We start from the raw sequence: 15706 nt of genomic DNA, 5'->3' as shown, positions 1-15706 counted from the left end.
AAAAATAAAAAACATATAAAAAAAAGAAATGTGCATTTATGAAAAAATAAGACCTTATGGAATGATCTCTCTCTGCAGAAACCCAGCTAGCCACCGACTGCAAATGGTATCCGAATTTATTGACATAAAGTACACATTGCTTGTGGAGTTATGGACCAACAGAGCAAGGTCCCAGTGGTCAGCCCACTTCACGTGCCTGCTGCCCAGTCAGAGGAATCGACGCAGACTCAGGACCCCGCGTGTGAGTAGGTGGAGGGGGCCCTCAGACTGGGGGCCCTCGGAGGCTCTGTTTAGATGCCGGTCTGAGCTCTCTTTAGGCGGCTGCCTTGGTGACTAACACCCTGGCCTTGGGATTGGCCGGACCTGGATTCAAACCAGCTGCGCTCCCGCGATGCTCTGGGCACAAGCGAAGACTCCAGAAGCCGCTGCAAATGACACCTGGACATTCCAACAGGTGCCTCCCGTCAAAACCCACCGAGTGCCAGGCACCCCTAGGAAGTGTCTTGGGGAAAATGCACACTGAATGTGCCCACGATTGCACAAAAATCACTGCCCATCTGCTCCTCAGTAAAACAAGATGCGATTGTAGACCGCGTGTCAATGCAAACAGCGCAGGAACCCGCGCGATCGGCAGAATCAGCGGAGCTCTCCTGTGAGCCGTAAGAGCCGCATTTCATTCTTTCATTCATTCATTCAATAGAGCGCCTGTCACGTGCCAGCCGGGGTTCGGGCCCAGGGACAGAAGAGTGAGCAAAGGACACAACCCTTAACCTCATGGGCCTTCTGGTGCAGGAGCAAGAGACCAATCAAGAGGCTTGGGGACCGGTGCCGGCTTCATAGCAAGAAGTTCAAGGTGAGACGTAGAGCGAGAAAGGGGCTGAGCAGTACCGGGAGGGTTGGGATGCTAGCTAAGGTGTGAGGGAAGGCCTTCCCCAGAGGGGGGGCGCCCCAGAGGGTGGGCTCCCCAGAGAGTGGGCTCCCCAGAGGTGGGCTCCCCAGAGGGTGGGCTCCCCAGAGAGTGGGCTCCCCAGAGGGTGGGCTCCCCAGAGGGGGGCTCCCCAGAGAGTGGGCTCCCCAGAGAGTGGGCTCCCCAGAGGGTGGTCTCCCCAGAGAGTGGGCTCCCCAGAGAGTGGGCTCCCCAGAGGGTGGTCTCCTCAGAGGGGGGCTTCCCAGAGAGTGGGCTCCCTAGAGGGTGGGCTCCCCAGAGGGTGGTCTCCCCAGAGGGGGGCTCCCCAGAGAGTGGGCTCCCCAGAGGGTGGGCTCCCCAGAGAGTGGGCTCCCCAGAGAGTGGGCTCCCCAGAAGGTGGTCTCCCCAGAGGGTGGGTTCCCCAGAGGGTGGTTTCCCCAGAGAGTGACCTTCCCCACAGGGTGGCATCTCAGTCAAGTTGGGGCCAGTGTAGCTGCAGCCCCCTAAATGAGGGTGAGCAGGCCAAGCTAGGTAAGGTGAGGCCTCCGAGGACTTTAGCTGTCCCTCTGACTGAGACAGAAGTCACCGGAGGATTCTGAGCAGAGGAATGGCACACACTGTAACCTCACGTTGTCTGCGTTTTGAGGCGTTTGTGTGTGTGCGTGATTTTTTTTTTTTTTTTACCTCGAGAGAGTAGGCCTTCGAAAGAAAGTTAGCCAGTGTGGCTGTGTGTCTATCATGTGCCAGGCCTGTTACGCGTGTCGTCCCACCTGGTCCTGGTGCTGGACTTTATGGTGTCAGCTTTCCCCGGGGCATGGAAGGCACATCGCCAGTCAGCCCAGAGCCGTGTGGAAAGTAGCCACCAACTGGCCTGGGGTTGCAGCCACCCACCTGTTACATCCCCAAGGCCAGGCCATGCTCATAACCACACCACTTTCCACACAGCAGAGGGATCTTTCGGCAAAGCCAATGGTCCCATCTTGGGGACACAGGTCCACAAAATCTGGTCACCGAAGTCCTGGTACAAACAGATCACATCTGCAGGGTGTACACACTTTACAAGGACTTTTACACCCACTGCAGCATTTAAAAGGCATAGCGGTGCTCAGAGCAGTAGCACCTCGCTCAGAGAAGTGACCTAATAAGGCACAGAATGAAAATTCTCAGTTACCATACTCGATTCTTCACAATTCTTAGCTCTGAAACCTAAGGGACAAATACAGGACCAGTGACAGAGGAGGGGAGACAGGACGTTACTGCAAAACCCTGCTCTGATATTAGCCGCACGTTTAAGGATTAGGAATGCGAGTCCTGCGGCTGGGCTGTGAGCCTCATGAGCTGAGCCCCGAGGAGGAGGCTCGGGCAGATCCGACCTGGGACCCCGCATCCCCCATCCCTGCTGTGCGTGGCTTGATTGGCTGACATCTACATCACATCTGGTCTCCTCCTCGACTCTTCATTTTTCATTCGGACTTCTGCTTCCACGGGTCCACCCACACCCGCGTCCCCAGCTTGACCCAGCACCGTGAGTAATCCGCTCCACCCTGGGATCACCTCCCCGCTGAGAGTTGCATTTGCACTTGACCCGGGACGTCCTGGCCCGAGGCTGCTGCGTGTCCTCTTGCCGCCCGGCCTCTGCTCTCCCTCCGCTGCCCCTTGCCTCCCTCAGCGGACGCAGTGGCCTGTCCCTGGCATCTCGCTCCATCAGCTCCCCAAGCAGACCTGCTGTGTCAGATTCCTCGGGGCACGAAGTGGGTCCGAATACCTGCGGGGCTTGTTAAAATGCAGACGGCCAGGCCCCACCCAGGTTCCCGATTCAGCAGGTCTGAGGCGCAGGCTGAGAATCTGCACTTCTGACAAGTTCCCGGGTGATGCTGATGCTGCCGGGTGGGGACCACGGTGGAAACCACTGCTCTAGACCCACCTGATAACAGAACAGGGCCACGGTGCATGAATACTTAACTACCGGGGCAGAGACCAAAGCCTCCGTTCCCTGAAAATGTAGCGGAAGCCTAGGATCCATTTATTTAACAAATATTTATTACGTACACAGTGCTAGGTGCAGCCCAGTGGGGACAGAGAATTGCGACCGCCTCTCCGACCTCCCCGTCAGAGAGGGTTACAGTCATTCACTGGTCAGTGCCAATGAATCAAACTGGGCTCCGATCTGGGCACTACGGGGCCCCAGGGACGGGCACTGAATCCAAACCTGGGGAGACAGGCGAGCCTTTCTGCGGATGTAACTCCGCAGTTAAGACCTGAGCAAGGAATCTTCCAAGTGTTCTCATGACCTTGAGATTATGGCAGCTCTAAATTTGAACAGTTGTTATTTTTATACCTATATTTCCAGACTGTGCAGTGTAACGCAATACAGAGCGGTGGGCTTAAGAACGAATTTTGTCTTCCAAAAAAACTTTTAAAAAAAAGCATTTGTCTTACAAAAACGCACACAAAAGAGCAAAGGTCAGGGAGAATTAGAACTCCAAGCCCCACCACAGTCTGTCTGAGGCGTTGGCCTCTCCGAGACGAAACTGAGTCTACTTCTGTCCACTTCTGAGTTCACCACAAGAGCACGCTGGCAGTTCAACAAGAATGATCCTGTCGTAGCTAAAACTTTCAGACTACTGACCACGTTCCAGGTACTTCCAACACACTGGCTCGTCTCCCCACACACCAGACGGTGGAGTTGGACCCTATGGTTTCCCTCATTGTGCGGATGGTGAAGCTGAGACACAGAGGGGTTAAGTAACTGCCCAAGATGCCACGGGGGGGAGTAGAGAGGCCAGATTCAAAAGCCTTTTTTTAATTAAAGGCTAGTTGGCATACAATATTATATCAGTTTCAGGCGCTTGGACATTTATATACCTTGTGAAGTGATCACCACAAGAAGCCTAGGAACAGCTGTCCCCACACACAGTTACTGCGATGCTGACTGTATTTCCTATGCGGCACATTACATCCCCGTGACGTATTTATAACTATAAGTTTGTACCTCTTACCCCCTCCACTTTTTTTGCCCATCCCCTAACCATCCAACCCTCTGGCAACTATCACTTTGTTCTCCGTTTATGAGTCTGTGTTATTTGTCCATTTGTTTAGTTTTATAGGTTCCACATATAAGCGAAATGATACAGTATTTGTCTTTCTCTGACCCTCCAGGCCCATCCAGGGTGTCACCAACGGCGGTATTTCTGGGTGTTCACCTGGATATTTTTACACTGTGCTATCATGTCATCATTGAAGATGGGCCTTCAGATATTTTCCTTGGAATTTTCATGGGTTTACTGTGGTGGAGACACCTTGAGAAGTTCAATCTTCCAACATCCAATAATATTCTACTTTTCACCTGAACTCAGGACAGAAAGATCCAAAGAGCTTGTGGTATTAGACGAAGGTTTTCACGTATAATTGGTAGATAGACGCGGGGATTAAGTTCTTCAGAGGATCACAAGGGAAAGAGGTGTTTTAAGTGAGTTTTTTACACAGTTACCCCGATGCTTTGTTTCATGGCTCCCTGTGATTATTTCACTTGGAGATTTTATCTAATTTCTTGAAAAATAAGCACAGAGGAACATTTTTGCATGGCTACTCATCTGTGTTTAAGGTCATGAATTCTGAACGCAGATCAGTCCTTGGACATTCGCCCTTCAAGATGCTCCACAAAAGAAAAAAACTGTGGTTTGGGGGAAATTCTCATCTGGGTATTTGCAATATCTCAGAACTTCTACAGAGGAAACAGAGTCACTGGTATGGCATTTTATGGTCATTTTTAATATATCAATGAGTTTTCACCCCATTTAAAGAGAACTGTTAATACCTGTCATGTGCATGCTCTGCATTTGGGGGATTTTGATGTCCATGGAAAATCCATCGTTAACACTGGAATGTGCAGGTCACACCCACTGGAGGGCTGCAGGACCAGGTCCAGTAAGATCAATGAGCCTTAGCTTCTCGTGGCTTCAGCAGAAACCCTTTGATCTCTCTCTTCTCCCTTTCTTTCTCCCTTCCTTCCTTCCTTCCTTCCTTCCTTCCTTCCTCCCTCCCTCCCTCCCTCCCTCCCTCCCTCCCTCCCTCCCTTCCTCTTTCTGTATTTTTTCTTTAATCCCCACCCGAGGATATTTTTTCCATTGCTTTTCAGAGAGAGTGGAAGGGAGAGAGAGAGAAGCCTGGATGTGAGAGAGACACATCGATTGGTTGCCTCCCGCACCAGCCCCGACTGGGGCTGGGGATCGAGCCTGCAACCGAGGCTCGTGCCCTTGGCCGGAATCGAACCCACGACCCTTCAGTCCGCCGGCCGATGCTCTTACCACTGGGCCAAACCGGCCAGGCTTCTGCATTTTTTAAATTGAACTCACCGGGGGAGACCATACAGGTTTCAGGGGTACAGTTCTATAGCACATCACCTGTGTGCCGCATCATGTGCTCACCACCCCAAGTCGAGTCTCCTTCCACCACCGTTGATCCTCCCAACCCTCCTCCGCCTCCCCCACCTCCTTTCTTAAGGGCACGGGGGCCTCAGAGCAAACCAGGTCTGCCCAAAATTAAAGGAAGACCGGAGAGTCTCAGAAACTACAGAGAAAGTGGCTGTTCTTGGAAATGAGACTTAACGATTTCAAGGAATGACCAGCTCAGCAAAGAAAATACTGCCTGGGCCCCCCTGAGTCGGACGACCAGCCCCCCACAGAGAGCAGAGCTGGCGCGGCGCAGAGCGGGCGCCCACAGCGGGCTGACTGCGGGGCTCAGTGGGCACCAGCGCCCGCCTGCTGCACCCGAGCCGCCTGAGCCCCAGCCGCGTCTAAAACTCACAGGCCTTTGCTCGGGGCCTAGTCGCCCAAGAGGGACGGTTACGCTGAAGGGACTGACCTGCAGGAGCAGCCGGGTACGGAAGCTCTAGCCGGGGCATGGGAAATGCTTTCCCTTCACCCCCTTTCCTTCGTGTCGGTGTGAAGTCATTCCCACACTGCGCAGCACGCCTGCACAGCCCCATCCCCTGCGCGAGACCGAGTTCCTTGGCTTTCGAGGGCCTTCTCCAGAGCCGGACTGGATTCCCAGCAGCAGTTCTCTGCGGCCTTGTTCAAACAGACGGGGACTCTTTTGGCTCAGGGCGCGAGAGTCCTTGAAAGACGATACGCGGCCGGGATGCTCGGCGTTAGCGGGTCCTCAAGACGGATTGTTTTCTTTCCCAGCCGCGATTTTACTGCCCTGCAGTTTTCCCTGGCCCCACAGGAGTGTGTGCATCACTCACAATCATCATTTTTTGTTTTTGTTTAGCTGTTTTTCTTTTTTCCAGAATAATTTCAAGGCTATTGCTTCATACATAATGACATGTTACATATGAAGATGTCAGCGTAATGTATATGAGAGTTAGACTATATCTGAGTGTTTATGGCAGAAACACAAAGTCATAAACACACACTCAGGAAGTTCCAGGGAATTTAAATTTTCAACCGTATGTAAACATGTGACCTCATGTAGAGTTTTCTCCGTTGTTTGGGGTGGACAATATTTATGCAACCAGAAAAGAATCTTTTAAAATTTACAACTAATTCTCATATGAAGAGGAATCTGTTTTTGCTTTGTAAACATATATTTTCTCGAGAAGTGTTGCTCTGAGCCGACAAGGTTTGAGAGAAGAGCATTTGTTTGAAAAGAAGGCCACTGTGGGAGGTTTTACCAGGTTCTGTAAAGGTGGTTAGTCCCCTGTGGGAGAAACACTGGCCTTGACGTTCACTGTGGTCATGGCTGGAATAGCACCTCCTTCCCCAACACCCGTGTGAAACTGTCTCGATGACAGGAAGCCTTTTCGGACATCGTAAGGACCCAGATGTTCCTTCCTTGCCCGAGACAAAACTCTGCTGTCACTTAGCCATAGTCTTTTGGTTATGTCCCTAACAGGGACTGAAAGATTAAATGACCCATCCCTACATTAACTGGCATCAGTGAGGACTATCTCCTAGAGGTTTCCAGTGTGGCCTGATGATAAAACAGCACTCACGGTGTTCACTGGGGGCCAGGCTCCACAGCACACTCGGGGGGGGGGGGGGGGGGTCAGCTCACGTCGGCTCCACGGGGCAGCGTTCTCGTGAACACAGGGCTAGCATCTCCCTTTCTCAGAAGGGGAAGGGCACACAGAGGCTGAGTAACTTGCTGGAGGTCACGGCTAGAAAGATCGGTGTAAGGACCCAACCCTGAAGGCTTAACTCCCAGGATTCTGAACGCTCTCTCTCTTCAAGTGGAAACGCTCAATGGACGTATATTCCGATTATTACATGTACGGCTCTCTTTTAAAACCATTCAAAGCAGCCACAAACAGTTGAAGTATGTATTTACTTGCCTTCGACATTGGGCAATTGGCCTTTCTCCTGGCAGGGCTGGAGCAGATGTAAGAATTGCTGACGCCTGGAGGAGAGCCCTAGGAAAGAGCCTTATCAGACGGCAGAGCCTCCCGAAGCGGGGGTAGCCTCCCGGGCGTGTGGTCCTTCAGTCCTTCACCCTCCTGCTCGCTGCCTCGGGCCACAAGCTCCCTTTCACCTGCGAGCAACGTGGCGATTGCTCACGGACAGCTGCGCACCGCTTCCCACCACCTCCAGACCGCTGCTCTGAAGTGATTTTATGTTATTTTATTTATTTTCCAGTGGAGAAATATTGGCTATTTATTTATTTTAATCCTCGCCCGAGGATGTGTTTGTTTTTTAAAAATTGATTGTAGAGAGAGAAGAAATGGGGAAAGAGAGAGAGAGAGAGAGAAACATCCATCGGTTGCTTCTTGTACATGCCCTGACCGGGAATCGAACCCACAACACTCCAACCAACCGAGCCACCTGGCCGGGGCACATTGGCTATTTATTGATGAATGACGCCCCCCGGAAGAACGGGAAGCGAATGCCGAACTCCCCAATGGCGTGTAGGTCACAGATTCTGTCGGGCAAAATCGCAAGACACCGTGGGGCAGGGGCGTGGGGTTTTGGGAGCTGATGGGCCGGAGGCGAGGCAAGGCTAGTGAGTCATCTCTTCAGGTCCCCAGGACAGCCCTGAGGCCTGTTCCAGCGTCCCTCTGTTGTCCCTCTGTTGTCCCTCTGTTGTCCCTCTGCTGGGAAGTAGCCAGGATTGCTCCCCCTTAGGGCTCAGGAACCAAGACGCAACCAGGGTCAAGATGCCGCCTCCCCCCCCAGAGGCTCCTCCGGCTGCCCCGGGGGGCTGATTAGCAAGGGGAAAGGCCAGGTCCCTGAGGGGTACAGAGGCAGTTTCTAGGGCTAGGATTTAAAGCTGAGTTTAATCGAAGTCCCAGGGCCCTCGGGCCCGCTGGGGCGGGCAGGCTGTCCGTTCTTTCCTTGGGCTCCCAGAAGAAACGACTCTGGAAGGGTTTGACCTGGGCACCGCCTGGAGTCCATGGAATTACCTAATAAGCCAGAAGTACTTACTGTTTACCCCAGCTGAAATCTGACAAGATATTTGGGAGTATTTAATAACTTTTTTATGAGAAATTTGGCCAAATTGGAAGCTAAAAATTCATAGCCTGGTAAGAATTTTTTTAAGCTGCCTCCTCGAAGCTAAAATAAAACCGCATCCAGAGGAGAAGAAGCGAATCAGGAAGCTGTGGCTGGACGGCAGGCCAACGTCTGAGGGCCCTTCCCTGCAACCCAGACCTTTGGGGAACTTGGGGCGATTGGTCTTATGCTACAAATCTTTGCAGAACCAAAAATGCAGCTCTGGCAACAGCTCAAAGCCCGCCTGTCTTTACCACCTCAATTCCTTAAGCTGAAGGGGGGAAAAACACAAAGTTTTTTGTATTTTTTTGTTGTTTTTTGGGTTTTTTTAGCATAAACTGCTGTTCTGGCTCCCAGGTTTAATATAAAGTGCTTAATAGAAAGTAATTGCTCAACAAATAGTAGCAATTAGTGGTAGTAAAATAAGCACAATAATTTTTAAAATGTATAGGGAACCTCAGAATTATCTGGAAGAGAAAACACCCCCCTTAGTTACCATAAACGATTCGCTTGAATCGATCACACCTGATGAGCATTCAGTCGAAAAACATGAGCAAGTCTCCTGGGATCTCAGGGATGAAGGGTGCACAGCTGCCTGTAATTTAGTTAATACCAAGCCTGATGCGATAGCCTCGGCCTGGGGTCCTCAAACCTTCTGGCCTCAGGACCCCTTCACACTCTTAAAAACTCCTGAGGACCCCCAGAGAGCCTGTATTTATGTGGGTTATATTTATTGGTGTTTTCTATATTCAAAATAAAAACAGGACTTTATAAAATTAACTCATTTTAAAAATATCAGTAATTAACCCATTAAATGTTAAAATAAGTAAGATTTTTTATTTTTAAAAGTATATTTGCAGCCAAAAAAAGAAAATTAGTATTGCTTCACAATTTCGCAAGTCTCTTCAGCGCCCGCTCGCGGGAGGACAGCTGGACTCTCCCCGCCGGCTTTGCCTCGTCTCCTGTGACATCTCGCATCCTGTGGCCTCCGGGAAGCCCCGTAGCCTCCGGAGACAGCGAGACCAAGAGGGGAGCAGCACCTTCGCGTTGCCGTGAAAATCACGTTCGCCTCGTGGGCTCGGAAGCGGCTTCAGAGGACCTCCTCTGCCCTCCCGACTCCCCTGAAGAGCCACTGGGCTAGAAGATCGTCTTTTTCGTCTTGAGGGCTAATAAAAATAGGATATTACACAACTTTCTTTCAAGTGGCTTTTCTAACTCTGTCTGATAAAAAGCACTTAAAAGGTGGAATTCCGGCCCTTTATCCCACTCCTCCCACCCTTCAGCTGAGACGACGTCTCACAACCAAGATTAGGACTCGGCCTATGTGCTGAGCAGCCCTCCTGCCACCCGACGTCGTCCAGGACCCAACCCTGCCTCCAGGCAGCTGGCGATAGGGCCGCGTGGTGGGAGGCAGGGAGAGTTCTTTGGAAAACACATAGATGTTTTCCTTAGCTGTCCTTAAAAAAAAAAAAATCCTAGGAAACAACAGTGAAAGGTGTCCCTCAATTTCCATGAAAATACCCAGGAAGACAAAAGTAGCAAAAGATTTGGTGAGCACTGGGGATGGAAGACCACAGTCAACACACGCCCAAAACTGGATCCCTTTTACTCAGGGCGTCCCCAGCGGGGCCGATGTAAGAACTAAGCTAACGGGTGGCACGCGTGTCCCTCCCGGAGCCAGAGCCGGGACCAGGAGTGACCCGACCGGGCTCCGGCCTGGGAAGCAGGCCCCGGGGGTCTGCAAAGGGCCGGCCCCACGGCTCTCGGGGGGTTTCTGTCCCGCAAGCTGCTCTCATAAAAGCCCTGCCATCCATACAAATGTAGCAGGTTTTTCCAACAGCGAACGTTCTCGAACCGCCTCCGAACAGAAAGGGCTGGAGCATCTGCCAAGCAGGCAGTGGGTCTAGGAGACGCTCAAGTTTCGGCGACTGGAGCTGGACCAACCCGGGGGCGGAGGCGGGGGCGGGCGGTAAGCGGGGAAAGGGTGCTGGGAAGTCTGCAGGCTCACCTTTGCCTCTGTGCATCTGGGGGCGGGGGGGGGGGTGATGGCAGAGGTCAGATCTCAGTGATCTGCCCTGGGCCCGCCTGGATACCGGGCCCCTGCCCCGATCTCCCTGCCCCGCAGCCCAGCGGCGCGGGCTCCCCCTCCCCTGCCCAGGCCTGAGTGGACCTGCCTGCCTGCCGCAGAGACTCCTTTGACATCTGGCTGCTCGGTGCCAGGGCCTGGGCCACACCCAGGTGGCCTGTGGGGGGGCTGAGGAGACTCAGCGTATGACGACTGTTAAAAAAAAAAAAAAAAAAAATTGGTGGGGAAGAGTTTCTCTCCGTCCTAAGATAAACAAACCTAAATAATCAACAAGCGTGCCCGGGCCAGCCTGGTATTCCCGAGATCTCTCCTGCTGCCCTGCCAAGGCCGCCGGCCCGCTGTGCAGTCGCTGTTGGCAAACTCTGGCTCCGGAGAGCTCCGCAGGCCCCGCCTCCGCGCTGTCCCCAGGCTCCTGACCAGACTCTCCTCCTTTCTCACCCCGGCCTCGCGCCACTTCTCACGTGTCCCCCCAGATGCCTCCCTGTGGCCCCAGGCTCGGCAGCCTGTGAGCGAGGCTTCGTCCTGGGGACCCTCGCAGGCTCCTGTCTGCTTTCGACCCAGGTCCAGAGCTACGGTCCCTGATTCCCGGGAGGCCGGGGGGGGGGGGGGGGGCAGGATAACAGAGCAGGACCTGCACCTCGAGAGAGGTCACAGGGCCTAAGGAATGGAAGGAAAGCCTTCCCCCACAGATGGGGGGCAGGGGCAGGAGACTGTTATAAAATCGATTTGTTCTGTACCCTTGAAACAACGCAGGTTGGACCCGAGGCAGGAAGAGGCTGGGCAGAAAGCAAACGATGGGAGCCACCGTCGTGGGAGGGAGGGAAGCAGAGTGGACCCTGCAGACTGTCCGACCGCCGAGCGGGGGGAGACGGGACGGGCTCCCGGACGCCGGGTGAGGAACGAGGGCGGTGGCAGGGAAGGCGGGAGCGGGGCGCCCAGTGTGCCCAAGCCCAGCCCGCCTTCTCCAGGGGGGAGCTGAGCCAAGGAACAGGGCCCAGGACGCTTCGAAAGAAACTAGGAAAAGAAATTAACGTGAACAAGGCTCTTCCCCCGACATTCAAAACCAGCCTGCGCCTGGAGATACAAGGAGGAAGGTGACCCTGTTTTGCATGCATGAAGGACATCAATCTAGAGGAGGCCCTTTCCGTTCGCCTTCTTCCCCTCACGCCTCCCCCAACCCCCCGGCCCCCCCCAAACCCCGGTTCCCAGCCTCGCTCAGCCCTACCGCTGCCTGGAGGGGACTTCCCGATCCCTTACCGCACGGCCGTCCCTTCGGCCGCCCACGGAGCTCCTGCCGGTTCCTGCCAGCACCCACTGTAGTAACGAGAGCTCCTTGTGTTAGGTTGGGTCTTGCAGAAGCAGAAGCCAAGGAGGGATTAACCGGGTGAGAGAGGCGGGGAGCGGGGCCCGCAGCCGGGGGCAATCCGACCTGCAGTGAAGGAGCGGGGAGGGGGGCCGTGGGGAAGTCCTGGGGTCGCCGCTGGCCGGCAGAGGGGCCCCACAAGCTCCCGGGACCTGCTGGCCTTGGAGCCCTGCCCGTCTGAGTCACGGGCCGGGAGGGAGGTGCGCCTCCAGGCGATGCATTTCCGAGCCTGGCCACCCCACTGCCCATCCTGCAGCTCGTGGGTGAGACACATTCCCGTGGTCACCACAGTGCTCGGTAACATGAACTCGACAACCAGTTACCGGGCAGCGGGGTGAAGCACCAGGCTCGGCGCACAAAGAAGGCCAAGTGCCCCAACTCGAAAACGGTGGCCGTGCGAGAGTTCCGAGTGGAACGGGGACGACGAGCGTGGAAACACCCGGTTACCCCCCGGCGTGCACGTGTCCGTGTAGAAGCAGGTCCCAAACCCTGCAGGACGCGGAGGAGGGACAGGTGAGCCCCACCCGCGACGTCAGGGCTGTAGCCGCGGAGGAAGCGAAGGCTGAGGGAGGCCCGAAGGCAGCCTGGGCGCCCACCAGGTGGAGGCGGCTCAGAAGGGAACCACCTGAGCGCAGCAGGCTGCGGATCTCCGCCACCTGCCGCCCCTCCCGGGCGTGGCCACGCTCCCTCCCCCTTGACGCGAGGCTTGGCCGCGGGGAGTGTGGGCAGAAGTGGCACCCGGCGCTTCCGGGGGCGGCTTTGGCACCAGCCCGTGGTCTGCCATGCGCTCTCCTTTCCCGGACCGGACAGGGTCCAGAGAAGCAGGGCCCGCGGCCTGCACTCCAGAGGGAGATGGCGTGAGTCGGGGCAGCAGCTGTGCCCTGGGGGACACGTGGCATGAGTGAGACATGCACCTTTGTTTTTATAACATCGAGATGTGTGGCCACAGCGGGACTCAGCACCCCAGCCCGCTCCGCCTCGCACGCGATGATGACCCACCAGAGGCCGACACACGGAAGACTATCAGGTATTCGGGGGCTCCCCCCACACCCCATGCCCGGGAGGTAGGCCATATGGAGGGCAGGGATGGAGGGGAGAGAGAATTGTAGATTGAGTCTGGTTTTTTAATCCTGACCTGAGGATATGTTTTTATTGATGAGAGAGAGAGAGAGAAACATTGATGTGAGAGAGAAACGTCAGTCCTGTTGCCTCCCATGACGTGCCCCAACCGGGGACAGAACCTGCAGGTTAGGGACGTGCCCTGACCAGGAACTGAGCCCAAATGCCCAACCTTTTGGTGCGTGAGACAATACTCCGACCAACGGGGCCGCCCGGCCTGGGCAAGAGGGTCTTTTTCTTCGTGTTAATTCTCACCCCAGGATTTTTTTTCATTGATTTTTAGAGAGAGAGCGAGTGAGCGAGAAACGCCGACGTGAGAGACATGCATCGATCGGTTGCCTCCCGCAGGCGCCCCGACTGGGGCCGGAGAGCAAACCTGCGACCCAGGTAGGAGCCCTTGACTCAGTAACTTTACCTTCAACACCTGGTCATTCGTCCATCCCGAACCCTTTTCCCGCGGCGCTGAGGAATGATTCAGCCGGGGTTTCTCCACACCGTGCGCCGGTTTTCCCAGCGGGTTCGAGGGAAGCATCCGTTCTTTGCCAGTTGATTTACGGCATATTAAGCTCCCCTTACGCGCCCTCCGCCTGGGTCTCCGCTCCACTTCCTCGGCCGTCTTGCCTGTTCTTGCGCCAGCACCACAGTGTTTTAAGACTGCGTCAATATCTAGTTGGACAAACCCCTCTTCTTTTTCTTAAGTTGAGTGTGTTATGTCAAACACGTGCGCTTGGACTGAATTTCTTCTGTGTTTGTCTTCGTGCCGGTTCTCTCGTCCTCAATACAAAAGCAACAGCGAGGTTCCTTTAAGTCAGTGTTTCAAACAAACCAAACAACCCTTTGCTTTGGGTACGAGGACAGAGCTATGAATCCGGTGTTGCTGGGGCCTGTACTTCAGGCCGCGGCTCCGTCCCCCGCCCGTCACCCCCCCTCTGGCTCGCCTCACAGCCGCGGTGACCGATGGCAAGAAGAGGGCCCCTCTGTGGGGAACCCCGTCCTGGATTCCTGGGTGTCATTCTTTACAGAAAGCTAGCCAGCCTAAAAAGACTCTACTCTTGGAGGTCACCTAGTATAACTAGATTGTTTCTTTTTTTAATATCTTTATTGATTTTTAGAGAGAGAGGAAGGGAGAGAGAGAAAGGGAAACATCAATGTGAGGGCAGAAGGCTGACCAGCTGCCTCCTGCACGCCCCCTACTGGGGGTTGTGTGCCCCGACCAGGAATCGAGCCAGCGACCTTTCGGTGCACAGGACGACACCCAGCCAACTGAGCCACACCGGCCCGGGAGCTAGAGTGTTTCTAGGAGAAAGTACCGAGGGCCCATGGGGTGCGGTTACTCGCCATTTCCTCTTCACAATCCAAAAGTCAGACTTTCCCCTTGAGCCTCAGGCCATTGCTGCCACCATCCATGGCCTCACGTGGCTTCCTTCAGTGAGCAGGGTAGATAGGGGCTCGGAGGGGTCCGCTCTGAGAATGGTCCCCAAGCGAGGGTGCTGTTCATTTTATACACAACCAGTGATGCCCACGAGAAGGGAACACATCCCCGAGCAAGTCATAGCCACGGGTCAGGGCCTGACTTCCGTCACAGGCTGGAATCTGTTTGCTTGTCCACTGACAACTTCGGGGCCTCTTGGGTTTCAGAAGTGATGTAAAATACGGTAGATGTCAAGGTCTGCTGCAAATATTCTGAGGACAGCAAAGCTCTGAGAACAGGAAAGGGCCTGAATTAGACGCTGCCGTGGCCTCACGGCCCCACCTTGGGCGAACGACTGATTCTGCACACTCAGCTGCGAGAACCAAAGCGTGTGCCCTGCCCTCTGGCCTCCTGCGTCAACGCTCAACCACTGAGCCACACCAGCGGGGCCTCATGCATTTTCTGTCTACTTGGTGCAGTGACGAGTCCGGATAATTCAAAGAGGAGCCTCCAGATATGACTATGGATTTGTTACTTCTCTCAGTTATGTCCGGTTTTGCTTTATACGTTTGGAGGAGCTGTTGTTAGGAGCGTACATAGTTAGGACTGTTCTAGCTTCTTGGTGAAATAACCCTTTTATCATGCACCGTCCCTCTTTATCCCTGGCGCCAGTCCTTGCTCTGGAGTCTGCTTTGTCTGACATTGTACAGTCCCCGCAGCTCTTCATTATTATTTGTGTAGTTTGCCTTTTCGACCCTTTCCCTGTTATCATATCTTATGCTTACTTTTTTTTTTTTAAATATATCTTTATTGATTTCAGAGAGAGGAAGGGAGAGGGAGAGAGAGAGAGAGAAACATCAATGATGAGCGAGTCATTGATCAAGCCCACAACCCAGGCATTTGCCCTGACCGGGAATCGAACCTCAATCGCCTGGATCCTAGACCGACGCTCAACCACTGAGCCACGCCCGGCAGGGCCTATGCTTACATTTAAAGTGGCTTTCGTGTATAGAGCATATCTTTGGGTGTCACTTATTAACCAAATCTGACAACCTGATTTTGATATGTCTGGATCACTTATAATTAATGTACTTATTGATGTTTGGATGGAAGGGTACCATTTATTATTTTTCTGTTCTTGTTTCTCTGTTACTCTTTTTCTGATCTCTAAAAAATTATTTAAATACTTTTTAGTGTTTCACTTTAATTTATATGTTGGGTTTTTGGCTATAAGTCTCTTTATTTTAGTTGTTCCTCTAGGGGTTGTACTAGATGCCCCTGACATTTCACAGTCTACTTTGTGTCGGGGCTTTTTGTTCTTTGTCTTTTTTCC

The sequence above is a fragment of the Miniopterus schreibersii genome, assembly GCF_964146895.1.
Source record: "Miniopterus schreibersii genome assembly, chromosome: 9".
Lineage (NCBI taxonomy): Eukaryota > Metazoa > Chordata > Mammalia > Chiroptera > Miniopteridae > Miniopterus > Miniopterus schreibersii.
The sequence above is the reverse complement of the archived record's forward strand: the minus strand, read 5'-3'. Positions refer to the sequence as shown.